Genomic DNA, 6319 nt, shown 5'->3' with positions numbered 1-6319 from the left:
GTGGGGGGGGGGGGGGGGGGGGAGCACCTCATACTTTGTCTATTTTTAAAACCCGACAACAACGAAGTCACGTGTGCAGGAAATAAATCAATCCTGTCACCCTCTGCTAACATTTTCTCAGCGCTCCTCCAGAAGGATAGCACCGTAAAAGGACGTTTTACAAGGTACACCAAAAATAAATATCTCTGTGGACTGGTTAGCTCAAACAAATTAAGGCATAAATGAACATGCAATTACAGAGCCAAGAGACTTCTTCTCAGGGGCAAGTGAATCAATAACACTTGACAAGTGCAACAGTACAACAGGCCAGAACATATTCTGCAAGACGATCAGCCCAAAGGGTAATGCAATACCTGCAATTGCAATAAAATTGAAAAAAATCTGACTTAATTAGCCTCCCACCACAGACTTTCAACAGAGATCCTGGTCTGAGGTAGTAACAATATGAAAGTTAAACTTGCAGAAGACGTTTGCAAAGTGAAATACAACATGTTAGAAAACTTACACAAGAAAAAAAAAATTTAAAGGCAGGAAGGAAACTTATACCTGTCCTCTAATTTTATCCTCCTTTACTCACTGGATTTTCCCTTGGGAAGGAATGAGGGGGTTGCAGAAAATAGACTCAACTACATGCCAAGACAGAGACATGGCCTTATTCCAAAACGACTCATTTTTAAACCTCGTTCATATGAGACATTCAGTGACTAAACGACCAACCGACTCAACACTGAGAAAATAATGTGGGTGTTTTTTTTGTGTGCGCGTTTAAAATCTGGGTTTGACAGCCTGAACGCGACTAAAAATTGGTGTACAGTATATAACGTTCAGTTTCAGGCCAGATAGGAATGGACATCATTTCATAAATTTCATAATCAATTGGTAATCAGATCTCCATTATCAGGTCTACTGATACGTACTGACCTCTCAATGGTAAAGTAACTTACATACATGTGAAATGTATGTAACAACCTTGGAGTTGTGATTGATGATAAGCTGAATTTCTCAGACCACATTGCTAAAACTGCCCGGTCCTGCAGATTTGCTTTATACAACATTAGGAAGATCAGGCCCTTTCTTTCAGAACATGCAACACGACTCCTTGTTCAAGCTCTTGTTCTTTCCAGACTGGACTATTGCAATGCTCTCTTGGCAGGTCTTCCAGCCACTTCTATCAAACCTCTACAATTAATCCAAAATGCCGCTGCAAGATGAATCTTTAATGAGCCGAAAAGAACATGTCACACCTCTGTTCATCAATTTGCACTGGCTAGCAGTAGCTGCTCGCATTAAATTCAAGGCATTAATGTTTGCCTACAAAACTTTCAATTTTTTCTATTCTATCTACTTGTTTTTCTTTGTTTGTGCGTGTATATGTGTGCGCGTGTATAATATACATGTATATATATATATACCTTGCTACGTGTACTGCGTTAGGCTAACCGAGACTTGTCATTTGCACTTATATATTGTTGCTCTTTTGTTAGTTTTGACTGCTTTTATTGTCCTCATTTGTAAGTCGCTTTGGATAAAAGCGCTACTTGTTTTTCTTTGTTTGTGTGTGTGTGTATATGTGTGTGTGTGTGTGTGTGTGTGTGTGTATAATATATATATATATATATGTATATATATATATACCTTGCTACGTGTACTGCGTTAGGCTAACCGAGACTTGTCATTTGCACTTATATATTGTTGCTCTTTTGTTAGTTTTGACTGCTTTTATTGTCCTCATTTGTAAGTCGCTTTGGATAAAAGCGTCTGCTAAATGACTAAATGTAAATGTAATTCTTTGCTACCATGTCAAATTGGTTACATTAACAACACAAAACCAAAAACAAATCAAAACAACTTAGCATAAATATTAAGGCATATTATTATTACAACATTCGTAATTCATTTCACGTTTTTATCGTTGGAAAATAATGATGATTAATTATTTAGACGTTACTAATTTAATAAGCAGCAGAAAAAAAACATACAGGCTTTTAAATGCAAGTTATTGCATCCAAAACAATACTAGTTGATCTTTAGATCAAATGTGGAAACATGCTATTCAACAGTGTTTGGTTACTACAGAATGCTGATTCTGCTTATTATAATCACGTAAACAACATAAACTATGCCACATGATAAACTACGTATATGGATTTTTTCTTCGCAACCCAGTTCACAATTTCATCACTGCCATGTTTTGGAGTCAATCTTGCGTTTAGTTCAAACCTACTGCACTTGGAGAGCATTTTCCTGTTCGCTGAGGAGAGGAGATGAAAAAGTCAAAGATTGAAGGATAGCATGGAAACCAAATGTCTGGCAAGCTCATGGAGGTCTTCATGTCCCTTGACAAGAAGGGAAAAAACCCCTCACACAGCTGAAAGGTTTAAAAACGTCTCCATGGAGAGGCAGACGTGATGAACATGCTAAAAAGCCAATAAGTTGAAAAAAAAAATCCTCCTGGTTCATTAGTGCTACACACTGAGGTTACTTTGTTATGTCTATGTAAAGATGAAGAGACAAAAACAAATTCACAAAGCCCATGAGAGAGTTAAAGTTTGATTTAAACCCAAATGTAACCCTCTTCCATCTACATTTCTTTACTGAAACGCAGTGTTGGGGAAAGTTACTTTTAAAAGTAATGCAGTACAATATTGCTTTACTCCACAAAAAAAGTAACTAATTACGGTACTTAGTTACTTTTTATGGAAAGTAATGCATTACGTTACTTTTGCGTTACTTTTTAAATCTGGACAGGGCTTGCTTGTTTGTTTATAAAATAAAAAAAGTTCTATTTTTGGCAAATATAAAAGCCTTTTCACACCAAAAGTGAAATGAATAAGCCTCAGGCTGAAGGGAAAGTAAATTTACGTCCGTACAGTAGAATGCAGAAGAAATTTCAACACACTTCAGCAATAAAAAAAAGACACACGTTTGTCTAGAGTAATTGTTGCTTATTAGTACGGTTGAACTGGATCATCGAAGGTCAGAAGCAAAGACATTGGTTAATAAAATGGGATTAAATACATAAAGCATATTTGTGTTGTTTAACATTTAAATATTGCAGGTTTGCGTCATATTCCGAGTTGCATTATTTTTATTCATTTTGAGGAACACTGAATCTGTGTTTTTTTTGTGAGTGAGAATGCATATTCATATTTATTTTTGAACTACAGTAACATCTTCTGATTTCTCTCAACATGGGGACAGGAGAGCTGTCAATCAATAAATTGGAGGAAAAAAAAGTAACTTGCGTTATTTATTTGAAAAAGTAACTCCGATATTCTCTTGTAAATTAAAAAAGTAATGCGTTACTTTACTAGTTACTTAAAAAAGTAATCTGATTACGTAACTCGCGTTACTTGTAATGCGTTACCCCCAACACTGCTGAAAAGTCAGAAGCATGAAAACTACATTATTTTACATCATACAACGACAGAGCAAAGCCAAGCCCGACGTGTAAACACAAAGAAAGAGACAGCGCATTAAAACAGCACAATCTTCAAAAGTCTAGACGCCAGAAAAGGTTATAAACTCAAAAGAAAGAAACATCGGAAACCAAAGTCAACGCGGAAATTAAATTCATCTGCACCATGTTTACCATAAACATGCAGAATAACAGATTTAAACCTGTTTCTGCTGGGACTGAACTTATTGATTATCTGTTGGTGACCGATAACACCGAAAACGACTCAATAACGTCGTTTAAAATAGAAATAAGCGGAATAAATGAGCAGATAATGACAACAACGAGGATGTTACACCGGAAACCAGTTACCTATAATCGCGTCCATTCAGAAGTCAGGTCATCGACATCAAATGATAACCAAGTGGACAGATGAATTCATCGATCGTCCGAGACCTTCATTTAAACCTGCTGAATTAAACAGCGGCGATGGACAACTAACTTACACCCAAACTGAGGTCGCTAAAAAAAACGCGTAGATTCGAATCTATTCTGAATCTTCGAATCCTGAGATTCTAAACAGGAGCGTTGTAGAAGCCCAGTTTATGACGTGACGCGTTCGACGCGACGCGACGCGACAAACTAAAAGGCGCACGAAGCTTATTCGACTACAAATGAAGCGTTGTGGTTTATCGCGTCGCGTCGGCGCTCGCGTACTACAGCGTAGATGGGGGGGGGGGTCTTACACCTGTTTGCATTAAAAGCGTCAGTCTCTCTGCAGCACAAACACAGCCAAGCCTACAAATACTGCTCTAATTCAGCCCAGCGGTCTCCAGTGCCCTCTACACGATGTCTTACCTCGGCTGAGATAGATCGGCGTCACATCACAGTTATTATAAAGTCTGGATGTCAAGCTTATAAACGCATCCTAGCGCAAGCAGGAGAAGAATCTCGCCCTTCTAGCGTTACCTCTTTTCTCTCTCTCGAATCAATCTGCACACACACTTTCACTGTCCAGCCTCAAGACCCGACCAGCCGAGCCCAGAGTCGCTACATCGTTGTACAATTCACTGTGCAACCGCGAGACGCGACCAGCTGAGCCCAGATCCAATCTGCACACACTTGTTTTTTTTATTTTCCATAACGACAATGAAAAAGAAAAAAAGAACAACAACAAAAAAAAAGGTTCAGATTCTTGTTATTTTACTTTTCGCAAAACCCATGTTTTTTTTTTTTTCCGGGGAGAAAAAAAAACCTCATTAATCGTTTAATTGTTTTGGTTTTATATCCTCAAGACACTTACTCAAAATAAAATAAATAAAAACCTTTCAAACGTGAGAACAAAACACAATAAACGCATTAAAATAAAAACAATAATAAATTAAAGATTGTACATTTATGTTGCTTTCCACATGTTCTATATTTGTTTTATGTGTTTGTTATTTATTTTATACACATATGTTCACTTCACTTTGGACGTTGTTGTTCTGTATTTATTTCACATATTCTGAACTGTACATGTTTTGTCTTGGCCTTGAAATAAATACAATTAAAATATTGTCCACTTAACGTAAATTGTTGCTCTTGGATTAAACGCATTTGCTTTTTATTGATTTAAAACTAGTGTTTGTATTTTACCTGCTTTTTAAACGTCGTTCCTATAAGAACTTTGTTTGTTTATTTACTTATTCATTTATTTACTATTTATGTTACTATACTGCTTGAATAAAAATAGAAATAGCATAATATATATATAAAATATTTTTTATAACAAACATAGCAAGGCCTATAAACATTGAATTGTTGAATTGCTGCCTGCTTCCAATTTACAAGACTTTTAGCTTACTTTTTCATATAATAATTTAATAAAATTAACAATTTATTATTATTATTATTATTATTATGTTCTTACTGTAGCTTAACTTCTTTGCTATAGTTGAATTCTTGTTGTGAGACCTGATTTGGACCGCTAACAAACTTTCACAGTCCACTCGATCCCAGAGACCTTTAACACACGGAAACAAGCAAGCAGATATTTACCGTTTCACACAGCTAGAGATGAGCCGACTGGATTCCCACAGTGATAAAATCCCTTTCAACGCGTCTCCAGTGGAGAAATATAACTTACTGGTGATTAAACCAAAGGTCTTCTCGTCGCCGGCGCCGGCTGCTGGTTATTGCCGGAGGTCAGTGCGATGCGTTCATGCGCTTGTTTACACACTCGCTCCTCGTCCTTATGAGATTAATACGAGAAACGAGAGAGATTCGGGAAATGAGGATGAATTATTCCTGGCGAATCCACAGGACGACTGCGCAGCGCTTGATTACAAGTTCTGTTTCGAGTCTTTATGACGAAGAAAATCAAATTAAAAAAGAAAGATCAAATGAAAGTACATATCGCTAGTCAGCAGGCGTCACATGTCGGTTTCTTCAGCCTCGCGCCTCGGTGAAGCTGCTTGTTGAAGAAATGCAGAGTGAGCTGCTCTGAGCTTTGAAGAATATCTGCCCCATCTTCAGGAGGAGGAGCAGGCTATACCTTCCCACTCCACTCCACCCCTCACACGACTCCACCCTGACGTGACAAAACACACGATGGATGGATGTTATTATTATTACTGTTAGTGAAATATTTTGTGTAACAATAAATGTAATACAGAGTCATGGGTGTTACATTTCCGACGAGTCCTTGCGGTGTTCGGCCAATCACAATGCACTGGGTCAGCTGGCCAATCAGAGCAGACTGCGCATGTCGGAAGGAGGGACTTTGTAGGAAACGAAGTGTTTGAGAGAGGCGGGGCATAGAGGACCTACAATAATGTACAGTATTTGAAAAATAATGTGTTTTTTGAACATTAAAGCATGTCAACATATTCTGTTACACCAAATACATAAAATAATGATCTTTTAAAAAGCATCATATGA

General features: G+C 37.4%; 1 protein-coding gene across 4 annotated transcripts in view; it reads right to left on the bottom strand.

The window, feature by feature from the left end:
• LOC107564392 (dystroglycan-like) overlaps positions 1 to 5867 on the bottom strand; it is a 52633-nt gene extending 46766 nt beyond the window's left edge. The window contains exon 1 of one of the 4 annotated variants that reach the window (XM_016249473.1): positions 5526 to 5867. The gene's annotated coding sequence lies outside the window, so the exon portion shown is untranslated. The other 3 variants (XM_016249471.1, XM_016249470.1, XM_016249476.1) reach the window with 3 other exon arrangements.
• Between the last annotated feature and the right edge of the window lie 452 nt (positions 5868 to 6319).

The sequence above is a fragment of the Sinocyclocheilus grahami genome, unplaced genomic scaffold (assembly GCF_001515645.1).
Source record: "Sinocyclocheilus grahami isolate Dianchi unplaced genomic scaffold, SAMN03320097.WGS_v1.1 scaffold930.1, whole genome shotgun sequence".
NCBI lineage: Eukaryota > Metazoa > Chordata > Actinopteri > Cypriniformes > Cyprinidae > Sinocyclocheilus > Sinocyclocheilus grahami.
This window is presented reverse-complemented; position numbering and strand designations above follow the sequence as displayed.